Source organism: Zootoca vivipara, chromosome 12, assembly GCF_965207765.1.
Source record: "Zootoca vivipara chromosome 12, rZooViv2.hap1.1, whole genome shotgun sequence".
NCBI lineage: Eukaryota > Metazoa > Chordata > Lepidosauria > Squamata > Lacertidae > Zootoca > Zootoca vivipara.
This window is the reverse complement of record NC_142595.1, coordinates 40,692,038-40,704,334: the sequence shown is the minus strand read 5'-3', so window position 1 is coordinate 40,704,334 and position 12,297 is coordinate 40,692,038.

Below are 12,297 nucleotides of genomic sequence, written 5' to 3'. Positions count from 1 at the left end.
AGGTATCGTTCCCTTTGTAGTTTCAATTACCCTTTTATCAAGACTCTGCCAGTTCCCAGATTTTCTCAGGGTATCATGTTCTGGTGGGAGTAAACAGGTATGGCAGCCCTGAAGGTAAAAGGACCCCGACCGTTAGGTCTAGTCGCGGACGACTCTGGAGTTGCAGCGCTCATCTTGCTTTACTGGCTGAGCGAGCTGGCGTACAGCTTCCAGGTCATGTGGCCAGCATGACTAAGCCACTTCTGGTGAAACCAGACCAGCGCACGGAAACGCCGTTTATCTTCCTGCCGGAGCAGTACCTATTTATCTACTTGCACTTTGACATGCTTTCGAACTGCTAGGTTGGCAGGAGGTGGGACCGAGCAACAGAAGCTCACCCCATCGCGGGGATTTGAACCACCCACCTTCCAATCGGCAAGCCCTACTTTAGACCACAGCGCCACCCGCATCCCTCATGGCAGACCTACTATAAGTCATAGAATCATAGAAATGCAGAGTTCCTGTAATGCAGGAATATTCAGTTGCCCCACATGGGGATCGAACCTGCAACTTTGATGTTATCAGCACTATGCTCTCTAACCAACTGAGCTATTCAGTTTTAAATATCATTAGCCTCGTCAGGGCTTTTCCCACTTCACTATCTTCCATAATACCCGTGAGGACTGTAATTCATTAGCTGTTTTCTCTGAGAGTGGCGCAATCTTCTTCGAGGTGCTGCTCTCTCTCCTTGCATCACTTGATCCACCTCAGCTATCTAGTCTATAACTAAGTGAATGAACAAAGGCACACATACTTCCTCACACTTCCCGAATGTGTGATTTGCTATCATTTTTAGCTTTAAAAAAGAATATAAAAAGAGCCTGAGAGCTCAGGCCAATGACCCACCTAGTCTGGCATCCCGTTCTCACAGTCCGTGTAGGGGAAGTTGTAAAGGACGACCTGAGCGCAGCAACACTCTCCCCACCTGTGGTTCCTAGAAACTTGTAATCAGAGATATGCTACCTGCAACAGTAGGGGGTTGGGGACCCCAAAGCCCACCAAATTATGCTTTGTGTGGCAAGCCTATAAAAAGCCCCAACTGAATGAGATATTGGAGTTCTGTTAAAATCCTCAGTTCATTATAGTTCACAAAAGGCACGTAACCCAGTTCCTGGAAATTCCAAAGATAAGGCATTTGGGGAGTGAACTTCTGAAGAGTAAAATTATGGGAGTCTGGCCATGCCAGCTTACCAAGGACGACTCCCCTTATGTAGGCTTGTTACCTATGTAAGCATAACCTACAATTCTCCCTTATAGTTTGTAGGCTTCAGAACTTTAGTAAGAAGAAAAAGCAATGGCCCCTCGAAGGGCTGCCATGTCAAGGTGCAGACTGGACCTCTCAGAGGGTTGTATCCAATGAGTGTTCTGCCAGCTACCCTCCGCAAATGCCTGCAGCGTTTTGATTGGATTTTATATGAATTTTTTGTCTGTAAACCCTATAAAAGGTTCTGGGGGGTATCACCCCCCCCATTCAGCCTTTGTGGAAGTAACCACGCCGAACCTATTTACTACAGTAAATAAATTTTGGACTCTTTCTTCAACCCGACTCACGAGTACCGGTAGTTGATGGCACTAGTGAGACAGCCGATTTGCCCTACAACAGAGGTAGAATATAGGCTTCATATCTACTAGCCATCAATAATCTTATCCTCCATGAATTTTGTCAACAAGGCCTAGCATTCCATCTTTCACTTGCCTTGGCTTCCCAGACTCCCTGCAAAAGTTAGTTCAGGAATAGGCACCTGCCCTATCAGAGGCACCGTATCAAACATACAACAAGAACCCAGGTTACGAATGGCAAATTCAGAAATACAACAGCGTAACCGGCCGATATTCTCAGTCACCAATTTATAGACATATAACATTATAACATTACATATTATATTACATTATAAGTCTGTCACAGGGGGTACGGTGCGACTACTCTAGAGTAACGACTCTCCAGACCTTTGCCTTTTCATGAATTTATTAAGTGCAGGCTATTTACAGTGCTAGAGCTATACAGGATACATCCGCTTAGTTTGACCCAGAACCCTGGAATGGCGCGCTCCGCGTCTTCTTCCAACATAAGAGTCTGGGCACCCCAAATCTCCTCCCGCATTTCCTCCTGCGTAATTCCAGAACCGGAGGGGAAAAGAGTCTCCTTTCCATGTTTTCCTTCTCCCCCTCTTCCCCCTCTCGCTCTTCCTCTCCCAAGTGCAGCAGGGGCTCTCCTATGCTGCTAGAGTCCCGTCTCCTCCTTCCTCCTGCCTCACTGGACTCTTCCCCCTCCCCGCTGGCGCTACTGCTGGTGGAGGAGCTGCTCCTCAGGATGGGGGGGGGCTCTCTGTACCCTTTCCCCCCTCACAAAGTCTAACCACCCTAAACACTTACAGAATATTTTGCCAGTGGGTCAATTCCTCAAACTAAAATGAAATTCATCTAAACCGCAAGATTTCGCTACTCATTCTAGACAACTTGCAACTTCTCTTATACAATGTGGGTACCCTATCACTGTTATCAATTCAGCATTCCACAAAGCTCAATTAAGAGATAGAACTTCTCTTCTTACTAACCATGTGAGTCATGATATAGGATCAGATTCTTCTCGCTTGGTGGTCTCTCTTGAATATAACCATTTAACATCTGATATAGTTAAGATCATCTGGCATATCTTGCAAGGTATCCCTGGATGCAATACTGTACCCCTATTTGCTAATTCGGGAGTCTCTTTAAGAAGAGGACATTAAAAAAAGGACAACAATGCCATTCGTAACCTGGGTTCTTGTTATATGTTTGATACGGTTGTATGTTTGATACAGTTCGTATTAACCAGGGCTGAACTATCAGAGGCATCAGCTTGCAAAGGCAGTTGCGGCACGGCCAATGCCATGTTTGTGATGTGAGGATATTGGGAGAGTCCAGGGCAGACCCCAATGTGGTGGCCATGTGGCTCACTTCTACTCTGGGTGGGACCACAGGCAGGAAGCTGCTTCAATCTTCCCTCCCTTTTGTGGCAGGAAGAGGAGGAGCTGGCAGCTGGAAACAGATCGTGGTCAGCTCCCATTTTTGGCACACTGTGCTTTTGGGGCATAGCGGGACCTCGGCCCTTACCCCCAAAATATAGAGGAACGCAAAAGGACTCAGCCCCTAGGAATCAGTGCCCCTGTGCCCTACAGATTCTACTGGGAAGAAAGATGCAAAGAATTCATTCAGCTCCTTATGCTGCTTTTGCATACTATTGACTAACTACTGGTAGGTAGCCGTGTTGGTCTGAGTCGAAGCAAAATAGAAAAATTCCTTCAGTAGCACCTTAAAGACCAACTAAGTTTTTATTTTGGTATGAGCTTTCGTGTGCATGTACACTTCTTCAGATACACCATGTTGAACGTGTAAGCAGGGGAAAGGAATCCTATTTCATATGTGGTGGACCTGTCCCCAAATTTAAAAATTCTGGGACATGGTCTATGAAGAATTAAAGACAATGCTCAAACATTCTCTAAGAGCTCAGAGACCATTTTTACTGGGCATTATGACAATAAACATCCCAAAAGAAAGCAAAAGACTATTTCTATATGCAACAACTGCGGCTAGAGTATTAATTGCCAAATGCTGGATAGGGGATTTGATACCTTAAAGCACTGAGCCTAGGGCTTGCTGATCAGAAGGTCGGCGGTTCGAATCCCTGTGACGGGGTGAGCTCCCGTTGCTTGGTCCCAGCTCCTGCCAAGCTAGCAGTTCGAAAGCACATCAAATAGGATAAATAGATAAATAGGAACCGCTATAGCGGGAAGGTAAACAGCGTTTCCATGTGCTGCTCTGGTTTGCCAGAAGCGGCTTTGTCATGCTGGCCACATGACCTGGAAGCTATACGCCGGCGGGACCTTGGCCCTTACCCCCAAAATATAGAGGAACGCAAAAGGACTCAGCCCCTAGGAGTCAGTGCCCCTGTGCCCTATATATTCTACTGGGAAGAAAGATGCAAAGAATTCATTCAGCTCCTTATGCTGCTTTGCATACCATTGACTAACTTGTTATCCAATGGATCGTTCACCCACTCTAGCCAGTCTCTTCCAAAAAATGTATTTAATGAAATGTGCTCTTCAAAATCTTTCGAAGAATCCTTTATTGACCTATTGCATTTCTTTTGTTAAAAATTGTATTCTTGTTCATACTCATTAGGACAAGATTTTTATTTTCTATACTTGATCTTAGCCAAAAGGCCAAGAAGGGATATCCTATTTTAATGAAAGACTGGGAAAAATTATGGAAAACAGATTTAAAATTCACAGCGTGTTCTTTGATAAAGGAAAAATTTTTGGAAATGATTTATAGGTGGTACTTGACTCCTAGTAAATTGGCTAAAATATATAAAAACAACAAGAACACATGTTGAACGTGTAAGCAGGGGAAAGGAATCCTATTTCATATGTGGTGGACCTGTCCCCAAATTTAAAAATTCTGGGACATGGTCTATGAAGAATTAAAGACAATGCTCAAACATTCTCTAAGAGCCGTGTTGGTCTGGATCGAAGTAAAATAAAAAAAAAAATCCTTCAGTAGCACCTTAAAGACCAACTAAGTTTTTATTTTGGTATGAGCTTTCGTGTGCATGCACACTTCTTCACTGTATACAGTTTTTCACTGTATCTGAAGAAGTGTGCATGCACACGAAAGCTCATACCAAAATAAAAACTTAGTTGGTCTTTAAGGTGCCACTGAAGGATTTTTTTTTTATTCTCTAAGAGCTCAGAGACCTTTTTACTGGGCATTATGACAATAAACATCCCAGAAGAAAGCAAAAGAGTATTTCTATATGCAACAACTGCAGTTAGAGTATTAATTGCCAAATGCTGGAAAGGGGATTTGATACCTTAAACCACTGAGCCTAGGGCTTGCTGATCAGAAGGTCGGTGGTTCGAATCCCTGTGACTGGGTGAGCTCCCGTTGCTTGGTGCAAGCTACTGCCAACCTAGCAGTTTGAAAGCACATCAAATAGGATAAATACATAAATAGGAACCGCTATAGCGGGAACGTAAACGGCGTTTCCATGTGCTGCTCTGGTTTGCCAGAAGCGGCTTTGTCATGCTGGCCACATGACCTGGAAGCTATATGCCGGCTCCCTCGGCCAATAATGCGAGATGAGCGCGCAACCCCAGAGTCGGTCACGACTGGAACTAATGGTCAGGGGTCCCTTTACCTTTTAAGGAAGAGTGGCAAATGAAATTGTGTGAATATGTTGAGCTCACCAAAATGACAGCAGCAATAAGAAATCACAATAAGAATAAGAAATGACAGCAGCAATAAGAAATTAAGGATTTGGATTTCCACAAGAGCATTTAGAATCATTTCTACCAGTGGAGAGCAATGGTTCTTTCACAATAAGGACTTCTCTTCATCGACCCTCTTCTGATCCCATGTTCACACTTTAGTTGGATGTCTTACTTACTTGGAATGAACTTTCTCATCTGGATTCGTATCAAATGGAATCTCCACAAGGCTATGAATTAGAAATGAGGCAAATTCACCAATGACAATATTCTCCGGGATGGTAAACCCATTTCGAACCTTGGGCTGCTGCCCCATTGCATTGTGCACCTTCTTGTTGACAACCTGAGGCAGGTGCATCAGCAAAATGAGCAGCAGGAATGATGTCCATCTGGGTACCAGAAAATCTTGCCCCCAGCTGCTCATATTCATTAGGACAGAAAAACGGAACATGAGTATTTGGTGGGCGGCAAGGCAGAAGAATGCTTCAAAGCCTCATCAGAGTTAATTTTCAGACATATTTGACAGAATGCTTCAAAGAGCTGTGCATGAAAAGTTGTTTTTAGACTCACCTTTATAGTTGTGGAGTAGCATTCCACCAATATTTAAGGTGGATACATCTATTGTTCTCTTTCTGATTGTGTTGGGATCCCACTACAATTACATGAGGACTATGAGTATGATAATTATAGGGTAGGTAAGTACCTTTCCCAAGATTCTCACCTCTCAGGAAAGTTAAGAAAAACATCTTTAGCTTCTTCATATCCATGTGGGCTAATGAAATGTTCAGTGCTGAAACCGAGGGCAGGCTAGGTTTTTAGTAGGGTAGGAATGCTCCTATAGCTAAGTAGAGTAATAAAACCCAGATTCTGTAATAAGAAGCATTAAATTTCTATAGCTTAAGAAAATCTATTGGTCTATTATTGTGAAACATGGACTCAATCTTCTATGTGATTTGGTCTATGAAAGAAACAAGTTCCTTTGCTACTTTCTCTTATTCATTGGCAGATTCAATTCGCTGAATCCAAATGTTAATCAAGCTCAGGAAAGTTTGCAGGTTATTAATATGGATGTCCTAGGATGTATAAGAAAGGCGAAGGTAAATGCACATTGTGTTTTTTATGAATTAGTATCAGTAGTTCGCAAAAAGCATGATCGAATCTGTTTCCCCCACCCCCACATACACTTTAGATGCTAAGAGTGGAAGCAGATGAGGCAACAAAGTAAAAAAAGTGGAAATTTAACACTTCACAAAGTGCTTCAAAAACAAAAATAGTACACACAACCTAGTCTATAAGTGAACATTCTCAAAATAAAAATAATCATCAGATGACAATGAAGAAAAATGGAATTATCAGTCGGTAGCATAATATTTTTTCCTCACAAGCTGATCCTTGGTGTTCAGCTCAGGCCTCAAAACAATAATATAGAATTTGGGGAGGAAGATGCAACCCAGCAACCCAATGCTAGAAGTCAAGATAGAGAAGATCTCCACGGTAACCATTTATTTTCCTTTGGTGCTCAGATAAGTGGGGACAAAGGACAGCCAAACACTGAAGAAGACCAGCATGCTAAAGGTAATCAACTTGGCTTCATTGAAAGTATCAGGCAACTTCCTGGCCAAGAAAGCCACAGAGAAGCTGATGATGGCCTGAAGACCCATGTAGCGAAGGATTGTATAAAACATGAGATCTGATCTTTCATTGCACTGCACAATGATTTGGCCAATCTGGGAGTGCATTTAAAATATGTAAAAATAAGCCATTAATATTTTATTTATATTTAGGATATATACTTTCAGAGCACATCTCAAAAACTGGGGTATAAAGGTATAAAGGTAGGAGAAGAGAATACACAGCCAAACTAATGTGCTAAGTACTTTAGAAATATTATTTATTTATTTATTTATTCATACCCCGCCCATCTGGCCGGGTTCCCCCAGCCACTCTGGGCGGCTTCCAACAAAACATTAAAATACAGAAATCCATCAAACATTAAAAGCTTCCCTAAACAGGGCTGCCTTAAGATGCCTTCTAAAGGTCTGGTAATTGTTGTTCTCTTTGACCTCTGGTGGGAGGGCATTCCACAGGGTGGGTGCCACTACCAAGAAGGCCCTCTGCCTGGTTCCCTGTAACTTGGCTTCTCATAGCGAGGGAACTGCCAGAAGGCCCTTGGCGCTGGACCTCAGTGTCCAGGCAGAACGATGGGGGTGGAAATGCTCCTTCAGGTATACTGGACCAAGGCCGTTTAGGGCTTTAAAGGTCAGCACCAACACTTTGAATTATGCTCAGAAACGTACTGGGAGCCAATGTAGGTCTTTCAGGACTGGTGTTATGTGGTCTCGGCGGCCGCTCCCAGTCACCAGTCTAGCTGCCACATTCTGGGTTAGTTGTAGTTTTCGGGTCACCTTCAAAGGTAACCCCACGTAGAGCGCATTGCAATAGTCCAAGCGAGAGATAACTAGAGCATGCACCACTCTGGCGAGACAGTCCGCAGGCAGGTAGGGTCTCAGCCTGCGTACCCAATGAAGCTGATAAACAGCTGCCCTGGACACAGAATTGACCTCCGCCTCCATGGACAACTGTGAGTCCAAAATGACTCCCAGGCTGCGCACCTGGTCCTTCAGGGGCACAGTTACCCCATTCAGGACCAGGGAGTCCTCCACACCTGCCCGCCTCCTGTCCCCCACAAACAGTACTTCTGTCTTGTCGGGATTCAACCTCAATCTGTTAGCCGCCATCCATCCTCCAACCGCCTCCAAGCACTCCCATAGGACCTTCACCGCCTTCACTGGTTCTGATTTGAAAGAGAGGTAGAGCTGGGTGTCATCTGCATACTGATGAACACCTAGCCCAAACCCCCTGATGATCTCTCCCAGCGGCTGCATGTAGATGTTAAAAATCATGGGGGAGAGGACAGAACCCTGAGGCACCCCACAAGTGAGAGCCCAGGGGTCCGAACACTCACCCCCCAGCACCACTTTCTGAACATGGCCCAGGAGGAAGGAGTGGAACCACTGTATGACAGTGCCCCCAGCTCCCAACCCCTCTAGACGGTCCAGAAGGATGTTATGGTCGATGGTGTCAAAAGCCACTGAGAGATCCAGCAGGACTAAGAAACAGCTCTCACCTTTGTCCCTAGCCCACCGGAGATCATCAACCAGTGCGACCAAGGCAGTTTCAGTCCCATGATGAGGCCTGAATCCCGACTGGAAGGGATCCAAATGGTCCTCTTCTTCCAGGCGTGCCTGGAGTTGTTCAGCAACCACTCGCTCAATCACCTTGCCCAGGAATGGAAGATTTGAGACTGGGCGATAGTTTGCCATATTGGCCGCATCTAAAGATGGTTTTTTAAGAAGCGGTTTAATAACCGCCTCTTTCAGCAGGTCTGGGAAGGCTCCCTCACAGAGAGAAGCATTCACCAACCCGCGAAGCCCATCACCCAGCCCTTCCCAGCTAGCTTTTATAAGCCAGGATGGGCAAGGATCAAGGAGACAGGTGGTTGGTTTCACTCGTCCAAGCAGCCTGTCCACATCCTCGGGGTAACAGATTTAAATTTTGTTGGGCCCTGGGGACAAAGCCCTGGGAACCTCAAAAGGGGGAGTAGCCCCTGCTGCAAGATATCTATGGATGAGATCCGAGACACCACACACACTCAGGTGTGAATCTGCAGTTTGTCCCGCTACAGGCACCCCAATTAAAATACCAGCAGACCCTTTGAGGGGGTCCAGGAGTGATATTGTTGTGTCACTTTTCTTCTCTATGTTAGGGCCCACAGGTCCAAGCCTTAATTTCTTAAGTCCCAATGGAAGCAAGGGTAGTTAGAGGCCCAGTTCCTGGCTTCCGGTTCCAGTCTGCCTTAATGGGGGCAACTCCCACAACAGCGGGCGATCGTTGGCCAAGGAAAATCAAGGATTATTGAGGGTAATTATTCTTGCAAGTTCCCCCCCAGGGACAGGGGGGAGCGGGCTTCTCTTGCAGTTTGTCTTGGTACCTGGCCTTCGCTCCAGCAAGGAATGCGGGAGACAGGGAGGCGCTGAGTGCAAAAGCACTTCACCTGCCGAAAACCCTCCAATGCTGCCATTAAGAAGCAGAGGTTCTCCTGTTAATTAGAGCTTAATTTGGACTAAAGTACAGGCATCTGCTAGAAGAGATGAGATCACAAACTGTGGAACAGAACCAGCCGCAAGGTCATTAAGGTTTGAACCTGAGAGAAGACTTGAGTCGCCTGCCAAGGCCTGAGCTTTTGGAATTAATCCTTGATAGCCATGGTAACATTTCAAGCTTTTAGCACAAAAGATGTCATTTTTTAAAATAATCTATAAATTTCTAAGCTACTAGTGGTTGGAACATATTTGCTACTTTTCTTAACTAGAAGAACACTCCTGCCTTCCCATTATGCTACAAATCCCCACACTGACCAGTTCATTAGCAGGCATTGGGTATGAAAAAGTTAATAAGCTTGCCTTAACTTTGCTGACAGATTGGAAAAGGTAATTATCTGCTATGTAATTATCATGATCACTGTTCTCATGTAATTGTAGAGAGATCCCACTGCTCTCAGGAAGACAGGAAACAGGTGAATTTGCCTCAGGAGTTGATGAAATGCTCCCTTCCATACATAAACACAAGTTTCAAAGCAAGCTTTTATAAGCAGCTCCTTGGAAGCATTCTATCAAACCAATGTTTGACAACCTGGATGGCAATGTGTGAAACAAGAGAGTTTGTTTAAACTGTATGAGGTTTTTCAGGGTAGTCTTGGAGCTACTCCCACTCTGAGTATCTCCACAATGAATGTGTCCAGCTGTGCTAAAGTCTTGCTGGTAGCGAGATGGATTTCATTATTGCTGCTCTTTCTGCTCCTGCAGTTCCCTGAGATTGTCAGCACAAATGTAGAGAGCAGATTGGGTCAGCAGCCAAAACCTCAAAATGACTTTAGCATTCTGGAGAATCTTGTCATTGCTGAATTTGCCTCTTTTGCTATTCATGAGTTTAAAGAGTTCCATTATAAGACATATCCTGATCCAAAAATGAATCTCCAGTAGGTCAGTTTATTGACATTATCAGTGGTATCTATATGGCAGAATTTGTATTTCAATTGAGTACCTTAGTTTGAATATGGCAAAAACTATTCATTATTCGTGTGTGTGTGTGTGTGTGTGTGTGTGTGTGTGTGTGTGTTAGCACAATTTATACAAATGGGAGTTAAAAGAAGATTGATTTCTGCTGTTCTCTATTAATAGTAACACCTAAGCTATTGTTATCATTCTTTCTTCAGAAAGGGTGAGCTATGTTTTATGTATTTACATACCTGTCAACTGCCCTGGAAAAACTGGGGCATCTTGTTTTATCCCATGAGAGCACAGTGGCCATTTTGGGTGCCTTGCTCTCATGCCAAGTTTGGGCCAAGATCTTGCCTTGGAATAGCGTTGGGGGGTGGGTGGGTTGTGATCTCTTGTGGTGCCCCAAACTGCATGTTTGGCCACCATGCCAGAGAAAAAATGCTTTTTCTGGGTCTGTGTTCTCTCATGGGCCACATGATTTGAGCAGGATTTTGGACCTGGAAGATGGTGTCCCAGATTTGGGCTATGTTGTGTTGGAGGGTATGCATTTATTCAGCTTCAATTTTGATCCTGCTATGCTTCCAAAGTGGGTGGCGCTGTGGGTTAAACCACTGAGCCTAGGGTTTGCCGATCATAAGGTCGGCAGTTCGAATCCCCGCAACAGGGTGAGCTCCTATTGCTCGGTTCCAGCTCCTGCCAACCTAGCAGTTCCAAAGCACTGCTTTACGCCGGCTCCCTCGGCCAATAATGCAAGATGAGCGCCGCAACCCCAGAGTCGGTCACGACTGGACCTAATGGTCAGGGGTCCCTTTACCTTTATGCTTCCAAATGTATAATTTTCCTTGGAACATACTTTAAGATCAGTGCCGTTTTGATATTATACTTCATAACTCAAATCATTGGACCCAAACTTCTTCATGTCAAAATCTAGCAGTTTGGTCACAACATCATGGGGTTTTCCATTACATTATCCATACAGAATTAACTGACCAATTTCAGTATGGGTTCAAGCACAGTTTTTAGGACTGAGACAGCTTTGGTAACTCTGGTGGATGGTCTCCATCAGGAGAGATGCACGGGGAGTGAGACTTCCTTGACTTTCCTTGTCCTCTTGGCAGCTTTCAACAACGCTGGTTATGGTGTTCTTCATGAATCAGAAAGGGTGGTGGGATTTGGAGCTGCAGGATCATTGCCATAAAGTAGCAGAGAGGCAGTTGCTTGGCTTCACTCCTATTGAGTTGTTGGCTTACACAAAAGCGTTTTCTGCCTCCTGTGTTGTTCAACAAACTTCTGAAACTGTTGGGGTGTTCTCCGGGGATTTGCAGCATGGTGTCAAGAGTATGCTGGGGACTGATTATTCCATTTGAATAGGAGGGGATGTGAAGTTGTTGGAAGCAGTGATGGGCTAGATTTTGGAGATTAAACTGAAACTGAATCATGATGAGGCAGAGATTCTTAATGTGAGCAATTCCTGCGTAAGAAAATTCAGTGGGCATGATAAAAATCTTGTAATGCTTCAAAATGTTTTTACTTATAATTGTTTTAAATATATTCTCATTTCATTTTTTTAATTACCGGTATATTGCTACATTAGCATTTGTCGCATGAGCTCTTGGGGAGGAAGGGAGTGGCAAGGGAAATTTAATAATAATAACAACAATGGAAGAAGTAATGTAATGTTTTTTCTTCAAACAATAACATTAAATTGCTAATGATTTATAATAGCAACAACACTGAAATTCAACTTTCATTGCATTTACATTAAATTAACTCAACAGTCTACACTGAAATATCTTTGCAGCGTTTTGCCAAATTACTACCATCATGTCCTTGTTTTTGTGTTTGCCATGATTGAGATCAAGAAGAATGCCCGACTCTTACCCAACAACACAGTACTTGCCACCATCACTAAAAATGCTTACAATGAAATGGGCTCCTGTAAAGGGACT